This window comes from Phoca vitulina, unplaced genomic scaffold (assembly GCF_004348235.1).
Source record: "Phoca vitulina isolate PV1807 unplaced genomic scaffold, GSC_HSeal_1.0 scaffold20, whole genome shotgun sequence".
In the NCBI taxonomy this organism is placed as follows: Eukaryota; Metazoa; Chordata; class Mammalia; order Carnivora; family Phocidae; genus Phoca; species Phoca vitulina.
Genome location: NW_022589723.1, coordinates 40,552,749 through 40,572,715, shown reverse-complemented (window position 1 = coordinate 40,572,715; position 19,967 = coordinate 40,552,749). Strand labels below are relative to the sequence as shown.

The 19,967-nt window shown below is 36.0% G+C and overlaps 1 protein-coding gene and 1 pseudogene across 10 annotated transcripts in view; one reads left to right on the top strand and one right to left on the bottom strand.

Moving 5' to 3' along the window:
• The window catches only part of PEAK1 (pseudopodium enriched atypical kinase 1), a 329,039-nt gene that overhangs the window by 187,752 nt on the left and 121,320 nt on the right, over window positions 1-19,967 (bottom strand). For 9 of the 10 annotated variants that reach the window (XM_032417490.1, XM_032417496.1, XM_032417497.1 and 6 more), the window contains one exon: window positions 3,167-3,248. The exons of the other annotated variant lie outside the window; for it this stretch is intronic. The gene's annotated coding sequence lies outside the window, so the exon portion shown is untranslated. The remainder of the gene's footprint in view (window positions 1-3,166; window positions 3,249-19,967) is intronic. 10 annotated transcript variants of the gene reach the window in all.
• Window positions 15,007-16,517, top strand: LOC116640445 (annotated as a pseudogene).

The following is a 19,967-nucleotide window of genomic DNA, read 5'->3' as shown; positions in this document are numbered from 1 at the left end:
TCAAGGAAAAAAGATTTCATGAACATTCTTCCTCTCTAATTTAAGTCAAATCTTATAATGTTGCTTTCTAATATTTTTCTACATTTACTCCATCTTTTATTGTTTTCCTTTTTGATTAGAACCGTATGAGGGCGCCTGGGTGGCTCAGTCGTTTAGCGTCTGCCTTCGGCTCAGGTCATGATCCCAGGGTCCTGGGATCGGGCCCCACATCGGGCTCCCTGCTCCGCGGGAAAGCCTGCTTCTCCCTCTCCCACTCCCCCTGCTTGTGTTCCCTCTCTCGCTGTGTCTCTCTCTGTCAAATAAATAAATAAAATCTTTAAAAAAAAAAAAAAAAAGAACCGTATGAAAGATCCTGCTCCATTAATTCTATAGAATATAGTTTATAATTTTAAAAAACTTGAGTACAGAATGAAAAATAGAAATTTTGTTAATGATGAAATTGTAATATCCATAGTGAAAGCACCATCATACCATGCAATCAAAAAAAATCAGCTCCTTTTAAAGGAAGGACAATTTAGAGACCAAAACTATAAAAGAAAAACTGCTAACATCCATATACAAGTTTTAAGACAATTTTCTTTCCAATTAAAAAAATATAGATTGTTACAGAAAGTTACAGTAACTTTATAGCTGTAAGAGACGTAGGGAACAATCAACTCAACCTTCTCATCTCACAATCAGCTCATAGACCTAAGCAGCATTATCTGCAAAAGCCAAATTATGAAAACAGCCCAAGTGTCCATTGACTGATGAATGGATAAAGAAAATGTGGTATATATACCCAAGGGAATATTACTCAGTCATAAAAAAGAACGAAATCTTGCCATTTGCAACAACATGGATGGAGACAGACAAGTATTATGCTGAGTGAAATAAGTCAGAAAAAAACAAATACCATATGATTTCATTCATATGTGGAATTTAAAAAAACAAAACAAATGAGCAAAGGGAAAAAAAAAAAAAGAAAGAGAGGCAAACCAAGAAACAGACTCTTAATTATAGAGAACAAACTGATGGTTACCAGAGGAGAGGTGGATGGTGCGGGCGGTTAAATATGGGATGGGGATTAAGGAGGGCACTTGTTATGATGAGCACTGGGTGTTGTATGCAAGTGTTATATCACTATATTGTATACCTGAAACTAATATTACACTGTGTGTTAACTAACTGAAATTTAAATAAAAACTTAAAAATAAATAAATGAAAGGAAAGAAGGAAGGAACCAAAGTAAAGCAATTTGTTGTTCAGCACAGCCAGGTCACTGGCATAGAAACAGGTAACATTTCTAAGGGATACCTCCATACTACAGAGCAGAAACAGGAGGAAAAAAACCCCTCATATCACTAAACGCAATGAAATAATTAAATAATTGTGTGTGAACCTTAGCTTCCCACACTTACTTATTCATTTGTTTTTTTCAGGATCCCCTTTCAAAAGAACTGTTTTAAGTTCCCTTAGCTCACCTACAATTTTTTTTTATTACAATGTATGGTTTCTATTTGAATTATTTTGTTAAGGATAAAGCAACTCAAATACTATAGTACTGATAAACACAAGAATACTAAAGGTCAGTTATGCTTACTCCTAATCCAGGAATAAATGGAAACAAAGTTTAAATCAGCTCATAGACCTCGGTTTTTGCCACCTCCATCCCTCTTTGTTTCTGCTGTTTATACTGCTGAGGTCATTCCACTTTCATACTGGGAAATGTCTGCTTTTCCTGCTTGGACTTGCTTCACAGATCACTGAATTCTCACTTTCTCATACAACAGGACTTCATCACAGGATATAATTAATCCCACTAAAGCAAGCAAACCTGTTAAACTTTAGGCCCAGCTATGAGACCTTGGACGAATTCATTTCTATAATAACAATGATAATATTTAATCCACAAGACCATGGTGAGGCTCATATGAGGTTAATGTATGTGAAAGAGCTCTGAATGTTTAGTGTCACACAAAGGTGAGGGTCTCTGTTTCTTCATCTGTCATATGGGAGGATTCCATTAGCTGATCTCTAAAGACTTTCCTTCCATCTCTAAAAATTCTTTGATATTACATTTGAAGTACATAAAACTCTTCTTACTGAGACGGTAACTTTATAGCTGTAAGAGACGTAGGGAACAATCAACTCAACCTTCTCATCTCACAAAAGGAGTCCAAAGGCAGGCTAAGAGACCTGAAGACCGGAGAAGTCAGTAGGAAAGTTGGGGCAGGCTGGACTGAGACCTGACTCTGCTGCATAATACCTTCTGGTATGTGGTGCTCCTCACTATTCTGTGAGCTTAAAAATCCCTCTTCACCACAGCTTAAACAACTACCTTTTCAAACTGGTTACAAAATGAAAAGCTCACTAAAAGATGTAAATTTTAAAAATAGTAAAATAAAACAATAACAATAATAAAATAAAAAGATGTAAATATTATTTTGGTGAAAATGACTTAACTGCTAACAGTCCAATTAAAAATGTTTACAAATGATACTTAACAGCAAAAGGGGATCAAATCAAATTGTCCAGCTATTTGTGTGATATTTAAGCCAGTGGGCATGATATAAACTCTATCTAACCTTTCCTTATTAAAGGTTTTAATTCTGATTTTGTTACTTACTAGCTATGTGATTGTGGGCAATTTATTTATCTCTCTGAGCCTCAGTCCCCTCATCTTTATTTTTTTCAAGTTTTTTTTTAAAGTAATCTCTATACCCAATGTGGGGCTCTCCTTTTACTTCCCCAGAAAGATTCCTGAAATTATATTTATGAGGTCCTGGTCCTCAGATTCAGTTATCAGCAGTTGTACAACAACTAAACCTAAATAAAATGAGAAGCATTGTGACCTAATGGAAGGCAAATGAGGTTTGGAGTGAGTCAACAAATCTGAGTTTGAATACTAGCCTATCTAAGAGATTTGACCTTGAGCAATTTACCAAACTTCTCAAAGTTTCTTATCTGAAAAATGAGACTATTATCTTTTTATCATTCTGTCTTTCCTATTCACATAGACATTGCAAATACTTTGAAAAGGGCATGTCTTATTCATCTTTGTCTCTTCCATAGTAAGGTAAGGCTCAAAATTATAAGATTTGATGCTGGAATAAGGCAAGAAATTGATAAAACAGAATTCAAGACTACAATAATGTGTTACATTATGAAAAAAGGAAGTACAAACCCAGTTTAACTGGCTCCAACTCTAGGCATTATGTCATTGCTTCCTTTTCTTTCCTTATGAATGATCCTCAAATATTCTTTTCCTACAGGAAGATGCAAAGTGGGAAATAAATATTAGTGAAGGTTATTTGAATCATACTTTAAAAGTGAGCATTCTTTAATTTACCATTAGGCAGTCAAACTGTTACTCGTTCTACTTAGTGGACTTGTTTTTAAGTGCCAAATAACTAAGAGGTGTTTTAGTTTAGGGTTTAAGTAGTTTAGGGTTTAAGTAGACAAAAAAGTAACCTTACCTCAAAAAATTATTTTTAATGAATAACAATACCTTTGTTAAAGATAAGTACTCAGGACAGGATTGCATGAAGCACTGTAGTTCATTACATTATGCAAAAATATTTCTAAAACTAAGTTCTTAATCTTCTGGGTGAAGGGTGAGTGGTGAGACATATAAAACTATGAGAATCTGATGAAAACTGTGAATTGCATCTCCCCCAAAATGCACATACATGAACCATATTTTGCATAAAATTTTAGTTGAGACATTAAACCCAGTTATCTAGCCTGTGAATCTCTAAAACCTGGTAGTAGACTCTGAGGAACAGTTTTTGAGTTATTCAAAATAGTGGATTTATAGGATTTTAGAACCATAAGCAATTTAGCAATCACCTAATGAAAACTGCTAATAGAAAAATGAAGTAGTAGTGCCGAGAAAGTTAAAAAGAATTAAGTAAAGGCTTACTGTACTCAGGAACAGAGGTGTCCAATTACTATGCTAATCCACAATAAGTCTGACCATGCAAAATTTAGTATAAATTAGTGCCTTTGGTTTAGAATAACTCTTACAATGGAACCCAAACAGCAGACTGCCAAATGGTCTTTTGGTCCCAACATTAGTGGTGGTTAAGAGAATGAATTTTGGAGTTTTTCACAGACATGTGAAAAAGTTGATCAATTCACTTAATCCTTCTTATCTTCAGGTTCTTCAAATACAAAATGGAAATAATAAAACCTACCTGTGTAGGATTATTTTAGGGATAAAATCAGATAACACATAAAGTATTTAACACAGTGCTTAGTACACAGTAGGTGCTCATGAAATGATATGAATTAAAAATATTTCTTGTCTGCAACAAAATGGATGGATCTAGAGTATAATGCTAAGTGAAATAAATCACTCAAAGACAAATACCATGTGATTTTACTCATATGTGGAATTTAAGAAACAACAAATGAGCAAAGAAAAAAGACAAACCAAAAAAAAAGACTGTTAACTAGAGAGAGAACAAACTGGTGGTTACCAGAGAGGAGGTGGGTGGGGGGATGGGTGAAATAGGTAAGGGGGATTAAGAGTACGCTTATCATGATGAGCACTGAGTAATGTAGAGAACTGAATCACTATGATGTACACCTGAAACAAACATAACACTGTTAACTATACTGGAATTAAAATTTCTTAAAATTAATACTTAAAAAATTTTCTTGTCAAGTCATGGAATTGGATAAAATATAAAACAAGTTTCTAAGTAAATGAGATGCTTTCTGGTTTAACAAAATAAGTGGCAAACATTTACTGATAATCTTCTACATAACATACTATTCGAGGTATTATTGAGGATATAGAAAAGATAAAACTGTCCTTTTAAGAGGTATTAGGTAAAGTCAGAGCTTTCTCCTCATTTGTCTTGGGTTTCTCTTTTTCCTTTTCCCTTTAGGGTTCAGCTTTTTTGCATACATTCTCTCGGTTCCCATCAGGACTAGGAGGACCCCTCACATGATAACCCCTAACTGACCTTTCACCTGAGCCTCAGACTCCTACATCCTGTTGTTTTTGGATATTTCCACCCGAGTATACCATAGGTAAAAACTCAACATGTTCAAAAGTGAGCTTTTCGTCTCCTCCTAAAATCCATCCCTTCTTTCAATTCCCTGTTGGGGTTGACAGTGCAGCAGCCACTTAAACACACCAAAAGTCTAGCAATAATCACAGTTCACCAATCATCTTCAAGTCTCATTGATTTCTACTCTAAATGCTTTCCAAGTCTACTTTCTCAATTCCATCCCTATCAATAGTAGCCAAATCCAGGTCATTATCTCTCAGTATGACCAATTTAGTAATCTAACCAGTCTACTCTTATCCTACCCCAGAATCATTTATTATACTGCTGCCAAAATGATCACTCTAAAATGAAAATCTTGTCACTGCATGCACCATCATATGTCAGACCCTTCCATGGCTATTATCCATAGAATGAAGTCAAAGTTCACCCACAGAAAAAATGGACAGTATGACATTTAAAGTACTCAATGACCTGGCTCATACCTATCTCTTCAGCTTCACTTCATATCTCCCCCTTTATCACACCACAGCCATACTGAATCCCATGTGTTCTCACACTGTTCTCTTTGCCAATATATCCTTAACACCCCTTGCACGAATAGGAAATTCCTACTTGTTCTTCAAGATTCAGGTCCAAGGTCACTGCCTCTGGGAAGCCTGTCCAGACTATACTTCCCTACCCCACCAAGCTCACACATCACTACAACAAGCACACAGGAGACATCTGTTACACTGAACAAAAACAAAACTAAGTGAACTAATGACACAGCAGCAATTAATTTACAAAAATAAAGCCAGTGAGAAGGGAAACTAGTTGGATTTCAGTGTTTCTTTGGAGAAAAGAAAGTCTTGATCTGAAGATCTGAGGAGTAATTGTTCACAGATTGTTGGAAGAGAGGAAATAAAAGCATTTGAGTAAAAGAGAGATGGAAATGAATACATTTAGAGGAGAAATGTGTATAGTAAGGCTGGAGGGATAGTAAACAGCAAATATAAACTCATAAATGTTGCCATCATCATAAAGAGGTTTAGGGACCACAACCAATAAATCACCAGACTTTTCAAATAATTTTCTCTGAAACTATGTGGTATAGTTGCCATTTACAGACACTACCTTACATTTCCATTAGAGAGATATTAGTTTAGAAGATATTTTCATCTTTAGTTAATCCCTTGCAATCTTATAGATTTAAGAAAGTACTTCTACTTAATTCACATGTACTGAAGAACTTTACATAAAATCCTGAAATTATTATATATCTTTATGTCGCATGACAGTTTGCTGAATTGGAATAAGGAGACTCTTTCAGGTAGGTCAAGGGCTAGTCAACCTTATTAAACAATCTTTATTATTAGAACATTAGATTATTCTAAGTCAGAAGAAGAAACTGAAAATATAGTAAGCTTAATATTCAAGTCACAGAGGAATTAAACTATAAATATTTTGTTCTCTGAATGCAGAATAATTAAAGAATATCAATCCTGAAACTTAAATACGCTAGTCATAATGCAGACAAAGTACAGATCTATGAGGTATTCCCATATGAATAGTGAAGATTAAGGTCATTTACCAAGAATAAAAAGAGGAAAAAAGTTTTGTCATCTCTGAACTACACTTAATGACGAAATCTACTGCTTGCAGTAAAGAGAGAGAACATTCACTCTAATACATTAGCTAGAAGACCACACAATTAGTCAAAAGAGAACCAAGTTAGAAGCTTAAGCAGCACAAGTAAATCAGCCATCCCAAACTGAAGCATCTCTAAATGGAGTTCTGTATCATTTTTATTTTATATATTTAACTATATAGCTGTATAAGATAATAACAACCCAGGGCATATCTCCTATATCAAAAAGAAAGGTGATTAGAAAACAGATATACGCTGACAAAGCACAGATGCACTTTGAAGCATAAAAGTCATTTGCATGGAGTTGTATGTCTTCTTGTCCTTCACTCTGTAAATACCAATTCCCTGCTTTCAGGTTTGCAGACAGTAAAAAGTGAGATACAATGCTGAATGTTAATTTTCAACATAACACCGATGTTATGTCAGAAGATATGGGTAATTCTCACTCTCGCATAATACCTGTCATTTTAAAATACCCCTACTGATATGAACCAACATTCGTGAATGAAAGGTGAAAAAATCCTTTTGAGCTGTTGTATTCAAGTAAATTGACAGATATGAACGCACAAACACTAGTCTTTGATTATGAAATCCCCTCACACATAAACACCATTGTAAAATGAATTTCTCTAAGAGAAGAGGGACTGAAAATGTTACAAGCTTGCTGAAGAGAATAACACCAAGCTATAAAAGAAACTGGCAGCCCAAGAATATGATGTTGACAACCATGTTATGCTCAAGTGTGCTGTAGATGATCATTTAGATGCTGTCATCCAATGTCATTTGAATTTCTTCAAAACTCCATTTTATGAAACACCCGCTGGCTTAGGGAAGGAATATAGAATCATCTATCTGACCTAAAACAGCAAACTGTTTTTGTCTGATATGTATTTATCTTTCAACAAGAAGAGAGAGTTATATATTTCTTGTGACCATAATCTTAACCATAAATTGGGGCTAATGTCTGCACTGTACAAATGTAAGAACTGTTCATAATAGAGTAGCAGATTTTATATACATACATAGTCACTTCTCACTATTGTGGTAGTTACATTCTATAAAGTTTCCATAAACACTGCATCAGTGAATACTGTACTTCTACTGCTTCTAGGAAATGGGAAATACGGGGTTAGCCTCTGATTACAACATTTTCATCAACTGATTAATACATAAAGTTTATTTTATGTGTATTTCTGTTTAAAAACATGTTATTTAATATATATTGTTCATTCATTAAAATCGAACTCAATAATGTAATTCATGACTGAACGAAGTTTATCTAACATAAATACTGTCACCATAAGGCACATTGGAACTATGTTGTATTTAGGAATACTACACAGCACTTCAGCATATTTGTAGAACATGTTAAACAGCATAATCACCTCCAAAAAGGCACAAAAATATGAAAAATGTGGCACTAAGGAGATGGAGAAAAGTACATTAGTTTATAGTATGAGAGTTAAAACAAGAAGGCAAATGTAACCTTGTTCAACCTCAGCTGAGAATGTGCACATCAGGCAACTCATTTTTCTTAAATTAATCCCTATACCCAATGTCGGGCTTGAACTCATAACCCCAAGATCAAGAGTCATATGTTGCACCAACTGAGCCAGCCAGGCACCCCCACGCAACTCATTTTTTCAACACTCTGAGTATGTCTACAAATGACTGTGAAAGCACCACAATTATTGATTTGAGGGTTGCAAATAAATTTTAGCAAGTAGGTGAATTTGCAAAAATGAAAGCCATGAATGATAAGGATCAACTCTGTGTGTATCCCTGTGTGTGTGTGTGTGTGTGTGTGTATACGAATGTATGTGTGTGTGTGTGTATATATATATATATATACACACACACACACATGACATGTGCCATATGACATATCTGACAGGAAAAACAAGTTGTGGGATTCTCCAGTATGAGACTCTCCTAAGGTCCATTTCTATATTTCCACTTGGCATACTGGATACCTCTACCTGAATGTACTATGAGCACTTCAAACTTAACACACCAAGCTCATCTTCTATGCTTACCCCAAATCTGCCTTCTGCTACATTACTACTCAAGTCACTGTGACTGACTCCTTTCTCCAAATCTTACCCAGGCACCAAATCATGTTTATTCATCCTCTGAAGTATCTCTTAAAGTTTATCTCTCCCCTGCCCAAGCCCACTACAGTTATCATTAAATGCCTTTCTATCATTTGGACCATTGGCACAATTTTATCATCTTCTTTCTCTATTCTCTACTCCAAAATCACAGGCTACATTACTGACAGTGTTAGTTTTCTAAGACGTAATTATACTTTCACTTCCTGGTACCTATGTGATGAGCTTCAAATTTCTTGGTTATGGTGTATAATGCTTCATTATGATTTGGTACCAAATAGTCATTTTATATTCATCTACTGTCATTCATCTCTGATAAACTCTATAGCCACAGTAATCTATTTCCCATTCTTTGAATATATCATGCCTTTTAAAGACCCTTTATACATGTTAGAAATTCCACTAGCAATGCTCTTTCGTCCATTCTTTACTTGCCCTTAAAGCCTCTGCTTATGTCACCTCCCTTATGAAAACTTTTCTGATGAGCATTTACCTCCACTTCAAGCCAAGTCACTATATTCCCTGTACTTCCATATTTTCACATACTTCTGTTACAAAATTCCTTGAGTTCTAATAATTAAGGAAGCACAAGAATGTGCAAGGTTGGCCAAATACTGATTGCTACTGCAGCTGGGTAATGCAGATTCATTATACTACCGTCTATTTTAGTGTGTATGCTAAATTTCCATAAAAACAAAGTAAAAAAAGTCAAGAGACCGAGACAGAAAGAGAGAGAAAATATTTGACTACAGGTAATTGAAAATCGGACTTATGTGTGACTTAAACAAATATGGCATTAACTTTTTTCCCCCCACACAAGAAGTCCAGAGGTACCTAGTCTAGGGTCATTACAGAGGCTCAAGAAGGTCATCAAAGACTCATCAAAGCCTCTTTCTTTTTGGTCCGTTAAGTGTGTTGATTTGTTGCTTCAAAGCCACTTGCAGTAGATGGAGGCATTATCTCTATATTCAAGGCTGGAAGGATAGTGCAAGTCACACCTTTATCTCTTTAATAGGGAAAAAAAGCGTTTTCTCAGTGCCCTCAGCAAATTTAGCTTGTAATACATTGTCCACAAGCTGTTCAGTCATCCAACAGTGCCTTGATGGCCTGATCCCCCTGCTTTGACAGCAGAGACCATTTTTGTACTTTAGTAAGCAATCTAGTACCTAGCATATAGAGGTACTTTGTATCTAATGAATATATGAATCTAATAAAGGAAAATTATAGTATGCATAACACAAAAACTCTACTAATTTTCTTTTTAAAATATAATAAAAGTGCTCTGAAAATTGCCAATGCTGTGCAAATAAGGAACTACTAGTATTACAGTAGTTTGACATGTACTATCATGAGATGTTTTACTGTTCTCTCTGTAGGCAACCAGGCAGAGGATTAACAAAAAGTCAAGAGACCTGAATTTTTGTCCAGCAAAATAATCTTGATGAAACTCAATTTACTTAAAGATAATGTTTATTTATCTCCCAGGGTTGTTCTGAGGATAAGGGAAATATAAACAATATGAAAGTACAGTGAAATGTATAAAACAGTACAAACACATGCATTATAAATGCAATGGTTCTATTAAGTCTTGAGAGAAAACTTACAGTTCTTATGTAGTACGCATAAAGATATATACCATCTGGCACATCAATAATATGAATTAAAAATTAAACACTACTAATATCTAGTATGAATGCTGAACGTGGTTAGATGTGTTTTTGGATTTGGCCCTGGTTCTTTCATGGCTATGGGGAAGTAAACTAACCAGACCTCACATTTACACCTCACTAAGGAAAAAATGCTTTATAAAATAAAATAAATGTCTTGATGCAATTATATAATATCCACAAACTGAAAAGATATGATAAACAAACTGGTTAATACAGAATAGTTGACATTAAATCCCAATTCATCAACTAATAATTACTACCAATAAATGAACAGTACAAAAGTAGGCCAAGGTCCTAAGTTAAATCAAGTGAGAAATAAGAGTAGAAGCATTGAATATTAATTTTCCTCCGACTTTAATAACCTTGATTAAGCTTATAAAGAGTACTCTTCAGGGTGACTTATGGCTCATACATATAGGCAACACTGGGGGTCAGAAATATTTCTGATAAATGATAACTTCAATGGCCTGTTTTCTAAATTTTTAATAAGTTGTCTATTTCCTAACCTATAAGAATGTTATAATAAGCATTACGTATATACAACAAAAAACAGTAGCCAATACTAAGGAAGAGAAAAATGACAGTTCTAAATCAAGAGAATCTCTACAGAATATTATATGCATCTGGGCGCCTGGGTGGCTCAGTCGTTAGGTGTCTGCCTTCGGCTCAGGTCATGGTCCCAGGGTCCTGGGATCGAGCCCCGCACCAGACTCCCTGCTCAGTGGGAAGCCTGCTTCTCCCTCTCCTGCTCCCCCTGCTTGTGTTCCCTCTCTTACTGTGTCTCTCTCTGTCAAATAAATAAATAAAATCTTAAAAAAAAAAAAAAAAGAATATTATATGCATCTTCACTTTTATTGGATTTGGAGACAATAGCTGCTTTGAAGAAAAACATGGTCTTCTGTCAAGTATGTTTAATTAATTCTCACTTCTCAAACATTCAAATACCTTAACCTTATTATTAAAGATTTACCATTTCCTAATTCATTTAAGCAGAAACTAGTCTCCATGTAGGTTACCATGGAATTATTAATACTGAAAACTGACTCATCTTAATACAAAAAACTGCATCAAGATTGTAGGCCAGTAAATTCCAGCAGAGCACTGTATAAAAGCATCAGTAGGTCATAAGTAGAACTGAAAAATTTCAATAGGGGATCAGACTTATCTTACAGTTATTTCTACAGGAGGAACATCCATTTCATAAGAAACCAAAATGTTAGAATAGTAAGAATGAAGTTATGCTTTATAGCTGTATCCACCTAGTTTCAAATACATCAATTTTTGTTTTTAAATGGGGAGAAACAATGTTTCTCTTCCTGTTTTATCTGCATACATAGCTTTATCAGCCAGAACTTCAACAGTGAATATTTTTCCTACAAAGAATTTGGCATACCTGCAATAAACAATAGATTATTTGTTAATGCATGTAAAAATAAAAGTTGTAAGTGATATAATTACAATAAGGAGCTATTTTAAATATTTAACTTTTCAGATGGAGGAGGAAGTATATTAACTTAAAGATTCATTGGTTTTTAAAACATTCATGATTTTGTCTCATTAAAAACTAGAGAGGATATTATATATTAATAAAAGATTCAATACAGCAGAAGATATAACAATTATGCACATTTACACACCTACTGACAGACCATCAAAACATATGAAGCAAAAACTGACAAAATTGAAGGCAGAGGGCACCTGGGTGGCTCAGTCTGTTAAGCGTCTGCCTTCGGCTCAAGTGATGATCTCAGGGTCTTGGTATCGAGCCCTGAGTCCAGGCTCCCTGCTCAGTGGGGAGTCTGCTTCTCCCTCTCTCTCTGCCCCTCCCCCACCCCCCTGCTCATGTGCTCTCTCTTAAATAAATAAAAATCTTTAAAAAAAAAAAAGCTGAAGGGAGAAATAAACAGTTCTACAATAATAGAGATTTCAATATCCCATGCACAATAATGGATAAAACAACCAGACAGAAGATAAGAAATAGAAGACTAAACATAATAAACCAACCAGACCCAAAAGAGATATACAGAACCCTCTACCCAACAACAGAGTATATATTCTTCACAGATGCATGTAAGACATTTTCCAGGACAGACCATATGTTCAGTCACAAATTAAGCCTCAACAGATTTACAAAGATAAATATCATACAAAGTATCTTTTCCAACCACAACAGGATAAAGTTAGAAACCAACAACAGAAGTAAAACTGGAAAATTCAAGAATTTGTGGAAATTAAACTACACACTCTTCAACAACCAATGGATTAAAAAAGAAATCACAAGAGACATTAGAAAATACTTAGAGATGAATGAAAATGAAAATACAACATGCCAAAACTGATGGGATGCAGGAAAAGCAGTGCTAAGGGGAAAATACATAGCTATAATGTTTGCCTTAAAAAAAAAGAAAAGAAAAGAAAAAGCTCAAATCAGCAACCTAACCCTACAACTTAAGCAACTAGAAAAAGAACAAACTAAACCCAAAGACAGCAGAAGGGAGGAAATAATAAAGATTAGAGCAGAGATAAATGAAATAGAGAACAGAAAAACCATAGAGGAAAATCAATGAAACCAGAAATTGGTTCTTTGAAAAGATCAACAAAATGACAAATCTTTAGCTAGACGGACTAAGAAAAAGAGAGAGAAGACTCAAATTACTAAAATGACTCACTAAAATGAAAGTGGAGTCATTACTACCAATTCTAAAGAAATAAAAAGGTAATATTATAAAAGAGTTTGGGGCACCTGGGTGGCTCAGTCAGTTGAGCGTCAGACTCTTGGTTTTGGCTCAGGTCATGATCTTGAAATTGAGCTCCACAGCTGGCTCTGCACTCAGTGCAGAGTCTACTTGTCCCTCTCCCTCCCCTTTGGCCCCTCCCCCTAGTCTTATGCATGCATGGGCGTACATGCTCTCTCTCAAATAAATAAAATCTTTTAAAAAAAAAAAGAGTTCTATGAACAGCTATACATCAACAAACTGGATAGCCTAGAGGAAATGGACAAATTCCTAGAAACATAAAACCTACCAAGACCAAATCATGAAAACATAGAAGATGTGAATAGACCTATAACTAGTTAGGAGATTAAATCAGTAATCAAAAATCTCTGAACAAAGAAAAGTCTTTGACCCAATGGTTTCACATTTAAAGAACTAAAAGCAGTCCTTCTCAAACTTTTCCAAAACACTGAAGAGGAGGAAATATTTCTTAACTAATTCTTTGAGGTCAGCATTATCTTGATGTCAAAGGCAGACAATGACACTACAAAAAAGACAAAAAGCCCTGAAATAAACCCTCACATATATTTCACATACATGCAAATCAAAAGTATAATGAGATACCACCTCACATCCAATAGAATGGCTAGTACAAAAGAGAGAAAGAGAGAAAGAGAGAAGGGGGGAGGGAAAGACAGACGATAAGTTCTGGTGAGGCTGTGAAGAAATTGGAACATTTGTACACCAACAGTAGTTAATTTAAAATGGTAATTGCTGCTATGGAAAATAGAATGGTGATTCCTCAAAAATTAAAAATAGAATTATTATATTACCCAGCAATTTACTCCTGAGGCTATACCCAAAAGAAGTGAAAGCAAGGTCTTGAAGAGACATTTATACAATGCCGTTCACAGCAGCACTTACTAACCAATGCTAAAACGGGAAAGCCACTCAAGTGTCCACTGACAGATGAATGAATACAATGGAATATTATTCAGCTTCAAAAAGGAAAGAAATTCTGCCATTTGCTACCAACATAGATGAACCTTGAAGACGTTATCCTAAGTGAAATGAACCAGTCACAAAAAGACAAATATTGTATGAGCCCATTTATATAAGGTACTTAAAGTAGTCAGAATCACAGAGACAGAAAGGAGAATGGTGGATGCCACCGGGCTGGGGGCAAAGGGGAATGGGGAGTATTAGAAGGTGGAGGGACTATATAAAGTATCCTCCAAAATAAAAAGGCATTTTGAGACCAAAAAACAAAGCAGGCAATGCCATACAGTTTACAGAGTTTTATTCAGGTTAACTAACTGACAGGGAGGAGAGAGCGGATGATGATCCAGAGCTGCACAGTTATTTCCCAAAAAGTCTGGCCCTTAGTCTACAGATTTATAGAGCAAGGGGACGTAGGGGGCACTGTAGTGAGGTCAAAAGGTTCATGTGCATTTCAGAGGGTTTGCATGCACCTAATTGACAGACCTCGTGACATTATCTGTACATCAGGAAGAGGAAAAACTATGTTATTTGATTGAACAAATTTACAGAGGGTCAAAGCCAAAGCAATCCTCCCTACATTCCAGCCTTGGTGGGCATTTCTAAGGCATGTATACTAATCTCCAATGGGCCTGGAACATGTAGTCCCAAGAGAGGTCCCAGAGAGGACAGAAACAAGATGAAGGGCCAATGATGGAGTCAGTATTGGCATCACTCCTATAGGGAGTTATTGTTTAGTAAGTATAGAGCAGTTTTACAAGATGAAAAGAGTTACAGAGATGGATGGTGCTGATGGTTCCACATTATGAATGTATATAATGTCAACTGTACATCTAAAATGGTTAAGATGGTAAAATTTATGCTTAATGTATTTTACAATAAAAAAATTAGAAAACATTGAGGGGTAATGAGTGGAATAAATGGGCCACTGGGGAGTATGAGAAGAATCTAAATGTCACGAGTAAGGGGGAAATATTATAAAGAAGGAAGGGAGGGAGGAAATAAGAAAGGAAGGAAGGTAGATTAAAAGGGAGGGAGGGATTCACACATATACACATATATATACTCACAGAAGCACACTTTGAACTTTGGCCCAAAGCACCAGGTAACTATAGCACAGAGAATGCCCCCGGGATATCAATCACTGTCATATTCTGACATCAAAGATAAAATTTCCAACTTGGTCTAAAGTGACCAAAATTGGACTTAATCAGAAGTAATTAGCTGCAAAAAAAGAAAAAAAATGCAAATCTGAAAGGTCCAGCCCATGTTCCACTGTCATTCCCTGTTAGGATATCAAATTGAATTTGGAATAGTTCAGTATGAGTTCTGTTTGCTGAAGTTAGGGCTCAGGATATACTCAGAGTGTGACTGCTCCTTGGAGCAGCTGACTTGACAGATGCTATAGGCGAGTACTACTGCCATTTGCTGAAAAAAGGCATATATCCCACAGCAGCTACTTAAAATCAACATTTTTCACTGTTTCAAATGGTAACAGAAGTAAAATATTCTAATTTCAAACTCACTCCAAGCTACAAATTAAAAAATGTATGTTCTTATGAACTTCTATTAGCCTTAGAGTTATGTAATGTGTTACTAACACCTGCGACTGTCTCTTCCCTAAAGCTTGTGTCACTCCAGCTGACATAACAGCTCATCCTCCTTGGAGGACTTCAATCACCCTGTCACACAGTCCCAGTCAAGCAGGTGAAAATACTTGTCACGGGGGATTCTTTTAGTGTAGTAAGATGTCTCTATAGCTCTTTAAAATCTGTAGGCACACTTCACAGCAGCCACCTCCTTCTTTTGTTACTCCTGGTGCTGCTTGTATGCTCTCCTGGTGGGGACCTGGTACCCCTTTTGTGAAGCGACAGCTGGGGAGACTCCGGCACTCACCATGGCCAACAAAAAGCCCAAGGAAGGAGTCAAGACTGAGAACAATGATCATATTAATTTGAAGGTGGTGGGGCAGGATGGTTCTGTGATGCAGTGTAAGACTAACCACTTAGTAAACTAAAGAAAGCCCATTGTGAAGACAGGGTTTGTCAACGGGGCAGATCAATTTGCGATTTGATGGGCAGCTAATCAATGAAATAGACACACCTGCACAGCTGGAAATGGAGGATAAATACAATTGATGTGTTCCAGCAGCAGACAGGAGGTATTTACTAAAAAGGGAATCTGCTACTTGACTACAGAACTGTTCCTCCAGACCAAGAAGGCATTCTCAGTGAGAAAACCACAATTTGGTTCCACCACATCCTGACCACTACAGTATAGTTTTCTGTTCTTTTGTTTTCCCCATTCCTTTATCGTAAAGTAACTGTGTATGTGCACAAACATATGGCATTTTTTAAAAGATTTTATTTATTTATTTGAGATAGAGAGAGAGCACGAGCTGGGGAGGAGGGGTACAGGGAGAGAGACAAGTAGACTCCCCGCTGAGCAAGGTGCCCAATGTGGGGCTTGATCCCAGGACCCCAGGATCATGACCTGAGCCAAAGGCAGATGCTTAACTGACTGAGCTATCCAGGCGCCCCTCGTATTGCATTTTTTTAACTAAATGGCCAATGGTATGTTTTGATTGACGTCAAATGGAGATGGGATGGGGAAAATACTGGTTCTGTGAAAATACCCCCTTTCTCCATTGGTGACATGCTCATTCAGCTCTCATTTTATATTCCAGTAAATTAGTTTAACGACAACAACAACAACAACAACAAAACAACATAAAAATCCTTGCATATCTTGCTCTACTGGAGAATTTTAATGTTTTTCATATATCATTGTAAAACCAAGAACAATCTTATACCTTTTTTTGTATGCAGCTATTTACATGTAGGGCAATCTGTCTTTAAATAGGGATAAATTACTCCAAAAGAAATGAATCCTAGATAGTTTTCCCTTCAAGTCAACTTAAAATGTCTTGAAACTTAAACTCCTTGCTTAAAAAAAAATAAATTTGGGGGTGCCTGGGTGGCTCAGTCGGTTAGGCTTCCAGCTCTTGATTTTGGCTCAGATAGTGATCTCAGGGTTATGAGATCATGAGAAGCCTGTTTGAGATTCTCTCCCTCCCTCTCCCTCTGCCCCTCCCCACACTCGTACTTCTCTCTCAAAAAATTTTTAAATTAAAAATTTTTTAAATAAAAAAAGTCTGTAGGCACATGAAATCTGAGGATAGGATGAAAAAAAAGAAGAAATGGACTAGGTTTTTACCTCAAAAGTCCCAGTGATACTGCTTAATGTAATGCTTTGAAAATTACAACAGATAAATATTTGGATATCACTATAACTAATAGCATTAACTAAATAAGTATACCCCAAATTTCAATTACAGACATACTTCAGAAATAATGTGGGCTTGGTTTCAGACCACTGCAATAAATATCACAATAAAGCAAGTCAAGTGACTCTTTTGGTTTCCCAGTGCATAAAAAAGTTATATTTACGCTATACTAGAGTATATTAAGTGTGCAATAGTATGATGTTAAAAATAAAAAATACTTTATTGCTAGAAAAGGCTAACTGTCATCTGAGGTTTCAACAAGTTGTAATCACTGATCACAGATCACCATTAAGAAATATAATAAAGAAAGTCTGAAATATTGCAAGAATAAACAGAATATGACATGGAGACATGACGTGAGCAAAACGCTGCTGGAAAAACGGCGCCAACAGACTTATTTGATGCAGGGTTACCATAAACCTTCAATTTGTTAAAAAAAAAAAAAAAAGTAGTTATCTGCAAAGTGCAATAAAGCACAGCACAATGTTAACAAGCTTTGCCTGTACTCCTGGCCCTTATTTTTTTGTCTGTGTTAAGTTTCAGGTAACTAATATTTGTAAGGAAAACAAATTGACTGAATTTATATTATTGAAGAAAAAAATGGTCCTTCAATTCAAATATTTTTAAAACCCTACAGTTGCTGATTTATTAATATTCAATGATTAAAGCTTACCCCCTTTTTCTCATCTATACCATTAAATAAAAACAAAATTTATGACAGATTATTAGATTTCCTCAGAGGTTTTGCACAACTTTTGCTTACTAATATCCTCATCACAAACTGGGGCAACTGCAGAATATTTAAGTAGGTCATCTAGCTGAAAATCATAAAGAATCCTAGCAGATAATATACCAGAAGAGTATTTGCTGCCTCTTGTACTTTAATGATTGACCTCTTAGGTAAAGAAGTCTTTCCCATGGAAAACAAAAACTTCTCTGCCATGTTCTTCTTTACATTGCACAATGTCCTACTTTGCTGTATTTCAGATCCTCTAGGAAATTAGTACACGACGTGACTGTCATTTCCTATAACCAAGGTATTTGTGCACCTGGATAAGCCCAAAGCAGAGAGATTTCAGATCTTAGAAGCTCAGATGTACCAATCTTCTTATAATATTAGCTTTTGGTGGAATTGGGGAAGATAGCTTGAATAAAAAGAAAATTGGTTGCAAAGGAGGAATTCTGCTATAAATAGGCAGAATTTTCTATTTTTCTGGCAGCCACAGGATCTAACAGTATTAAAAAAAAAAAATCTATGAGCTGGGAAGGATTTCTCCTATGAAGTATACTAGGCATTACATCATGTCAATCACTCTCAGTTCGCCCCCAGCCACTGGCAGCACAGTGGATTTAGTAACAGAGTTTTTCAAATGGTAACAGATTTCAAAAGTCCCCAAATGTGGGCAGTGATCACTACAGCTATGCAGTGTATGCTACATTTTTTAAATTACAGGAAAGAAAATGAAATTGATTTTGCTATTTAATGATTAGGTTTCCTCCTTGCTGTGTGATTTCAATTCAAGATTAACACGGTATCTTTCATTTACATCACATCCCAAATCTCTATTGAGTAGAGAACAGGAATTGAATAATATAGGCAAGACATTTACTTCTCATTCAATAAGAAATTAATGCCAATATTTTCCAACCTTTTAAGATTTTTTTTTTTTTTTTAAAGATTTTATTTATTTATTTGAGAGAGAGAATGAGAGACAGAGAGCATGAGAGGGAGGAGGGTCAGAGGGAGAAGCAGACTCCCTGCCGAGCAGGGAGCCCAATGCGGGACTCGATCCCGGGACTCCAGGATCATGACCTGAGCCGAAGGCAGTCGCTTAACCAACTGAGCCACCCAGGCGCCCCCCAACCTTTTAAGATTATTCAACATTCATTTCACAGCAAACATTTATTGAAACTAATGTATTTCAGGGACTTTAATCAATTCTTCCATCATCCAAAGAATATAAGCACTGTATTTAAAATTTTTAAAGTACTTTTAAATTTTTTTTTTTTTTTTAAAGATTTTATTTATTTATTTGACAGAGAGAGACACAGTGAGACAGGGAACACAAGCAGGGAGAGTGGGAGAGGGAGAAGCAGGCCTCCCGCCAAGCAGGGAGCCCAATGTGGGGCTCGATCCCAGGACCCCGGGACCATGACCTGAGCCGAAAGCAGATGATTAATGACTGAGCCACCCAGGTGCCCCAAAATTTTTAAAGTACTCTTAATCACATGATTTTCAAAGAGGTAGTTGTTGTTCTTATTGTTATGTTTTAGACTTTCAACTTTTAAATGAAGAAAACTCAGGCATTTTAAGAGTTTAACAACTATACCATAATTGTCAGAGATTCTAGCTACCTTCAGTTTTTGTTTTTTTTTTTAAAGATTTTATTTATTTTTTTGACAGAGAGAGACATAGCGAGAGCAGGAACACAAGCAGGGGGAGTGGGAGAGGGAGAAGCAGGCTTCCGCAGAGCAGGGAGCCCGATGCGGGACTCGATCCCAGGACCCCGGGATCATGACCTGAGCCGAAGGCAGACGCTTAACGACTGAGCCACCC